At 53.6% G+C, this 7,359-nt stretch overlaps 1 protein-coding gene across 5 annotated transcripts in view; it reads right to left on the reverse strand.

The window, feature by feature from the left end:
* The window catches only part of Tp73 (tumor protein p73), a 94,932-nt gene that overhangs the window by 29,660 nt on the left and 57,913 nt on the right, over positions 1-7,359 (reverse strand). Inside the window, exon 1 of one of the 5 annotated variants that reach the window (XM_031379677.1) lies at positions 4,169-4,245. The exons of the other annotated variants lie outside the window; for them this stretch is intronic. The gene's annotated coding sequence lies outside the window, so the exon portion shown is untranslated. Of the gene's footprint in view, positions 1-4,168; positions 4,246-7,359 lie in introns of those variants that run through there. 5 annotated transcript variants of the gene reach the window in all.

The raw sequence follows: 7,359 nt of genomic DNA on the forward strand, positions 1-7,359 counted from the left end.
CCTGGAACTCACTCTGTAGACCAGGCTAGCCTCGAACTCAGAAATCCGCCTGCCTCTGCCTCTGCCTCTGCCTCTGCCTCTGCCTCTCAAGTGCTGGAATTAAAGGTGTGTGCCACCACCATCCGGCCACCAGTTTTTTTCTTGTTTTGTTTTCCAGTACTGGGGATTGAACCCACAATTCACACACACCAGGCAAGTATTCCTCTACTGAGCCACAGCTCTGACCTTCTTCTCACGGTGTGAAACCAGCTACTGACCTTCAGAATTCCATATGTGGTTCCCATTCTACACGTGACCCTTAGCATTCATGAGAGGGAGAGATCAGGCCCAGGAACCCCATGGTGACCCTTAAATAAAGCCCTTTATAGACAATGACGCAGTATTTATACAGAGCCTGCACACATTCCGAAGCTGGCTCACAAAACCTAACCCACTGCAGATGCTGTGTAGCCATTAGAGCACACTGCTTAAGGGATGCAGGGAATTGTGTCTGTACACGTTCAGTATAAATGCATTTTTTCCAAATGTTTTTGGATTCCTACTCATTAGAATTTGAAGATGCAGAACCTACAGAGAGAGACTCTCTCTATCACAGACACGGGGATCCTGAAGATACAAAGGATTTAGCAGACTCAGGCAATCCCACAGACAGATGACTCTAGACACAGGATCCCACCCACCACGTTCCCTGAGTGGGGCTGATCTGGACCACACGATCCTGGTTCAGAAAGGTGGCTCAAGGTGGTTTCTGCCAGAACAAAGTGGCAAAGGAATGAATGAGTGAATGGGTGAGTGAGTGAACAAATGAGTGATTGTGCTACAATGTGATAAGTCTGACGACAACTTCACACATCTAAGTGATGGTCAGGAAGGCTGCTCTCTTTGGTGTGGCTATCTAGGAATGAGTTGCACCACGGCTCTACCTTGTTTCCTGTCTTCCGGGGATCTCCGAACCTGGTTACATTGTTTCAGATACAGGCTCAAGCTGCAGGGCCACCTCCTTTCTGCAGCCCCAGGCTCATTGTCTTCCCAGCAAAGGGCTTTGGAAGATGTCAGGACATCTGCAGAAGGCAGCAGCAGCCCCTCTGCGCCCAATCACCACCATCCCTGATGGGCAGGGAGCCCTGCCTCGCTTGCTCAGAAGCAGGGTGCAGGCCCACGGCAGCGAGGTTCATATTTTAACTTGTCTGCATTCTTCAATGATTGGAGGTGGGTGCCAAGGACTTAGTCATTGAACCAAAGGAACAGTGATACCATCTGTGGGAGCTTATACAGGAGGGACCGGGTGCTTTGAGAAGGCAGGCCCTCAGCACTGGAGTGCAGAACCTGGCTGGTGTGGTGAACCTGAGGCCCTTGGAGAAACAGGCCTCTGTAAACCTCCATGGGGGCACTGGGCTGCCCAGTAGAGCAGTCTAGTCTGTCCCTTGTCTAGTGAATGCTGGCTTTCCTGTGCCTGCTCTTTTCTTACATTCCCAGGGTCATCTCGCACCTGCTCATAGTCTGGTCTTGGTGTCTACCATGCCTCCCAAAGATGGTAAGGATCCCCCCACACACACTGTCTGGAAATTGTAGGAGACATTCCTTCTGCACAGGGTTCCCTCCTCCTGAGGCTCACAGGAAGAAAAACCATTTCCTCATTGCCAGGCGGCAGGACTTAGCCCAACCCCCAACTTCTGCCTCTGCTCATGCTGTTGAAATGAGTAGCCTTGTCAGAGAGCCCTAAGTAGGTCTACACAGAAGCCCAGGGGTCCCCAGACCCAGAGCCGCCTCCCCCCCCCAGAAGCCCAGACAAGATTCACTTGGCCTCGGGGAAGAACATAGGCAAACCCAACTTTTTTTGGTTTGTTTTGCTTTCAATGAGAACTCCAAGATAGTGGGCTAATTAGGGCATGCCCGGCCCGCGGCGGCACACATGTGCCTACACTTGCAAGTGGAGTGTCTGGGCGTGACCCGAAGAGGCCCTGAGGAATGAGGGAGTCATGGAGGCAGAGGGTGTCCTTTCCTCCAGTGTCCAGGCCACTGCTGGACCAGCCTTCCTGGAAAACAACAGCATCAGGGTGGGGGACAATAGTTCTGATGAGGATGAGGGCTGGAGGAGAACTCGGCTCCACTGCCAGTCTCTGTGTCACTCACTAGACTTTGTCCAGAGGGCCTGGGATCATCCAGCAAACCCCAGGACACTTAAGCGTAAAACTTGTCCTGGGCTCAGGCAGATGGGGTTCCAAATGAGCCCCACTCTCTACAGAGAAGGCCAGGCTCTCTTATTCCCTTAGTCTCCAGGGCCTCTCCTTGGTCTCCGCAGATAGCTCTGCTGGGGGCCTACCAGGCACCCCTGCTGGAAAGAACCATCGATGCCTCTACTCTCTTAGGCTCAGACTTCAGTATTCACGCTTTGTCTCCCTTGGTCTCTTCATGGCCTGGGGTGACAGCAGGCCGGTGACCTCACCCTATAGTAAAGGGTCATGGAGCATAGAGCATCCATAATGGGTCCTCCAGCTCCCCAAGCTCCTGCTGGAAGGAAGCTGAATTTCTTGTCTCCCTTGAGCATCGAGAGACATGGATGATGCCAGTCCAATCCTCCAGCACACTCTCTTGGCTAAGCTAGGTTGATGGATGAGCCCAGGGTGAGCACTATATCTTGGCAGGGAGGTAGGTAGGAGGAGGAGGAGAGGAATAGGGTATAGTTCCACATCCCTGAGCCTCCATTTTTTTCTTCTGCATAGTGGGAATGAAACCCATACATAGCTTGCAGCATGGTTGTGGGGCTGAGGGTCTGGAAGCCAGAAACCCTATGGCTGTTCTTCAGAGGGGACAACCCTGCTTCAACCACCAGGACACCAGAATCCAGGAGCTCTGACACTTGGCACTGACACATCGGCACCAGCTCACGAACATAAGGCCCAGTGAGGAAGGGACAGAGGCCGTCTGCCCACAAGGGACAAGGCTATTTCCAAAGGCTGAGCTCCAGAGGCAGCTGAGCAGGGCCATAAAGTGGGGGACATGGAGGACAGCAGCCGACGCCTCACTCTTGGCTGTGTACTTGTTGTGCTAACACGTGGCGTGGAAGTGGATACCCAGAAACTCCTGGCTGAGTGAAACAGACCCTGACCCACACAGACCCAACCATAGTCATACAGGCTCTTTGATGCCAGAGTGAGGGCAGGGCCTCCCCCTCCATCCTCTCCTCTCTCTACCACTCTCTCGCCCTGACCAGACAAGGAAGCTCTTGCCTTCCTGCTCTGGGGCTCCTGCCCTCACATGTACAAGTTGGATAGTATGATTTTACCCCGATGACTCCCATCTCACATCTTAACTGTTTCTAACCCATAAACAATCTCACTGATCTGTTCTTATACGTAGACAGAAAATGAACATCCTTTCAAAGGTTGGGAGCAGGCGCCTTCCTCACATCAGCATCCATGGCAGCCTTTGCCATAGCCCAGAACACCAAGATGGACCACAGAGGTAGACTGGCTGCACCCAGTGCTTAGCAACAAATTCTCCAGAGAGGTGATTGTTTCTCTAATAAAAACAGTGACAGAAAAGCCTGCCTGTCAAACTTAAATGCGAAGTCCCAGGGGTGTAGGCTGCCTTCAGTGTGCATCTCCTCAGCATAAGATCACCCTGCCGAAGCACCCTGCCTCCTGAAGCCACCCCAGCACTTTGGGCTTCTCTTCCAATTTATCTGTCTTATCTCCTGTCTCTCCCGACTGCTTCACACAGAACCCTCCCCTTGACTCCTTTGCCTCAGTTTACATTGAGGTGATGTGGGGTGATGCTGATGATGGAATCAGAAGTCAGTACATACAGAGAAATGAGAACAGGTCATGGTAGCAAGCACACAGGGCCTCAAGCAGATTGGATACTGACTGGGCACAGCCCTCTCAGAGAGGCACAGGCCCTTGTTGAGCTTCTAAGAACCCACACGGAAGCCTCCAGGTCTCCCCGCCAATAAGAACTAAAGTCCACTCTCTACAGTGACCGATCAGTCCCTGATTCACAGCTACCAGCTAGGGGCTTATCCGCCTGGCCGGCGGAAGCCTCCAGGTCTCCCCTGCCAATAAGAACTAAAGTCCACTCTCTACAGTGACTGATCAGTCCCTGATTCACAGCTACCAGCCAGGGGCTCATCCGCCTGGCTGACGGGGCCCACCCAGCATCTCCGTACCTTGGATTCAGCATGCCCTTTGGGAAGGAGAACTTCCTGTGTGCTAGCATCATGCTGAGCCCACAGCAGCTCTGACAAGCCTTCCTGGTCCAGCCAATTCTCCTCCTCAGTCAGGCTCACAGGGATGATACCAGGGTCCTAAGCACACAGCAGGGGGCACTCTAGCAGCCTTAAGGTCAGAGCTCCTACCCTGCTCCTGGATGTGCACAGAGGGAACATGGTTCCATAGACCACACAGGACAACTGGAGAGTCTGGAGTGCAACTCCACTCAAACCCAGTGACCTCAGTAGGAGAGGATCTTGCCTAGGCTTCTACTTCCTCCTTTCCCCCACACTCTTCCTCCCTCTCTTCCTGCCTTCTTTCCATCACTTCCTCCCTCATCTTCCTGTCTTCTCTCCTTCCCTCTATCCCCCTCCCTCTCTCTTTCTTTTCCTCTTTCCCTCTCTCTCTGCTTCTCTCCCTCTGTCTCCCTCCCTCCTTCTCTCCCTCCATCCCTCTCCCTCTTTCCTTCCTTTTCTCTCTCCCCCTCTCTCCTTCCCTTCCTCTCTCCCTTTCTCTCTCCTCTCCCTCCCTCCTTCCTCCTCTTCCTCCATCCCTCTTCTCTCCCTTCCTCTCCTTTCCCTTCCTTCCTCTCTTTCTTCCCTCCCTCCTCTTCTCTCCCTCTCTACCCCTCTCTCTTCTTCCTCCCTTCTTCCTTCCTCCCTTTTCTTTCCTCCCTTCTTTTTGAACATTGTCCTGGCCTCTGCACATCCCCTTCCTGTGGCTGACAGGGCAATTGTGGTCCACGCTGGCTTTCTTGCAGAAGCAGCTGGGGTAGAAACTGGAGAAAGAACCTAACTGCCAGAGCGTCGTATACTGTGGCCTCTCAGGCTCCACTGGGCAATCTCCATTCCTTTATGCTTCAACATCATCTCCTCGATTCAAGGCCCAGCCCCTGTAGACGTGCTCTGCTGCCCCGTGGCCTTCACAGCTCCTTTATTAGAGCAGTAATTCGGGGTAGGGGTCAAGAGGCATTCACCAGTCCAGCACAGGTATGAGTGACATAGCCTTGTGACCACATCTGTTTCTAGGGAGTTTCGGTGTTCTTCAGGAATGGCTCACCCCAGGGCCCCCTTCCTCCACTCATTCTTCTCTGGACCCAGCCCTGGGGGATGGGGAGTCAGGGTCCTCCTGCTTCCAAAACACCAGCCGAAGCTGTGTGGATTCTTTTAAGGGTAAGAAAGCTTCTGCAAGCCTGGCCGTCCCCTGCAGGCATGTCTGAGCTTGGGTTCCGCTTGCCTAGGGTTAGTGACTGACAGCCCCCTGGCCCTGTGGAGACGGCCACCTCTCCTGCCTGTGTGCTAGCTGGAGACCTCCATCCTGATGGTGTTTCCCACAGTCTCCACGAGCCTATGATTAAACGGATGGAAATGTGAACAAGACACAACTTGCACATGGGGGGGGGGAACGGCTGCCTCCCTTAAGGTATGTGCATAGCACCCTCCTTTGCCCGCTGAGGCAGGGCCTTGCCCGGTCCCATGCCAGGGCCATGTGGAACTTTCCACACCTCAAATCCAGGAAACATGCCCCCAGAAGCTCCACTGGGCTGCTAGGCATGTGTCTGCAAGACCCACCGTAAGCCTAAGGCACCCCTCCACCAGCATAGCCTGAAATGGGGTATCACGGAGCAGAGCCTTCCAGGGGGTCTCTAGGCATCTCCCTCGTCATTTTGGCACTGTCTACAAGCTGCAGTGATTCTCAGGAATTTTTAAATCACTGAGCGTACCCCAACAGCAAAGGCGAGATGTCTGTCTGAGAGGACAGAAGAGGGGGCACAGCTCTGCCAGCACCCCTCCCTGGTACATTCTTGTAGTCTGAAGTCCATGTAGCACTGGTGTCCACGCATCCACCTACTGCCTTTCTGTCCATCTGTCCCACTCATGGGACAGTCAGTGGGGACCTCCCAGGCTCTTCCTAGATCTTAGGTCAGTGTGGAACAAGGAACAAACAGCTAAGCTGAGAAATTAGATCATGAAGAATAAGATGCTCACTAAAAGTGATGTGGACCCACGCATGTCACCCTGCCACCTGCCACGCAGCGACCCATAGCGAGGCTATGATGTTGACTTGGGACCCTCATGGAGAAGGCACGAGCATAAGCTGGGGGATGGACTGTGAAAGGCGAGGACAAAGGCTGCCTACATATCCAGGGCATCAACGGGCTCAGTTTGGCTCCTGACATCTCTGAGTTCTCTCCTCCTAGTATAGTAAGGAGCCATCCAGCTAACCAGCATTCAAGCCCAGGGCCTCCAGGAAGTAAGTGAGAGAACATTGCCCATCAAAGAGGCAGAAGCAGGTGTCCAGGAAGCGGGGAGGGGCTCTGGGCAAGGCAAGGGCTGCTGTGGGTTCTAATCTGTAGGTCTTGTGGGATTTGGCATGGTTCTGGGGGTGGGGGAGGCGACAGGGAAAGGACCCTGGCCGGAGCAAGTGAATGAGTGATGGACACAGAAGAGGTGAGAGAGCATAACTTCTGGGTTCAGCAGAAAGGGTTATAGGCTACCTGTGCACTGTCCCCTTGCTTGGTGGTAGAGGACAGCTGACAGTAGACCCATGCAAGTCAGAGCACTGGAGCTTTGAGGCCCTTGGACACACAGATGGTATAGATGAAGTGTTGGGCTGGGGTTGAGGATAGCTCCAGGGTTTGGGTTTGGGACAGTGGAGGAGTAGACTTCCCACCGGCTGAGGTGATGTTCCCCAGGTGGGACACTGGAGCTCAGATTGGCTTCATGAGGTGACACCTCATCAGTTGGCTTTCAGGGGAGCAGGACGGAGCATGGGAAGGAGCACAGAAAGCAGACGCATCATCCCAAGACAGTGGGGGGACTGAGAAGTGACATGGGTCCAGCATGCCTTACCTAGATCAGACTCTGGTGGGTGTGCCTCTCCCTAAGACCTGATCCTACTTAGTTCTACCCTCCCAGGGGTCACCAGCACCCTCCATGCAGCTGACTCTGGTCCCTTTCCTAACCACGTAATGGGGTCCCTTGTCCTGGGTCACCGTGAAGTCTCCTTCTGGCTTCCAGGCTGCTCCTTAGTGTGACTCTCTTTCCCAGAATTGTTTCCCACTCCCTCTTAACACAGCCCCCCCACCCTGACTTAAATCATGCTCATGTCCACTTTACACCATTGTGCCCATCTGCTTGCCACACCT

This window comes from Mastomys coucha, unplaced genomic scaffold (assembly GCF_008632895.1).
Source record: "Mastomys coucha isolate ucsf_1 unplaced genomic scaffold, UCSF_Mcou_1 pScaffold18, whole genome shotgun sequence".
Lineage (NCBI taxonomy): Eukaryota > Metazoa > Chordata > Mammalia > Rodentia > Muridae > Mastomys > Mastomys coucha.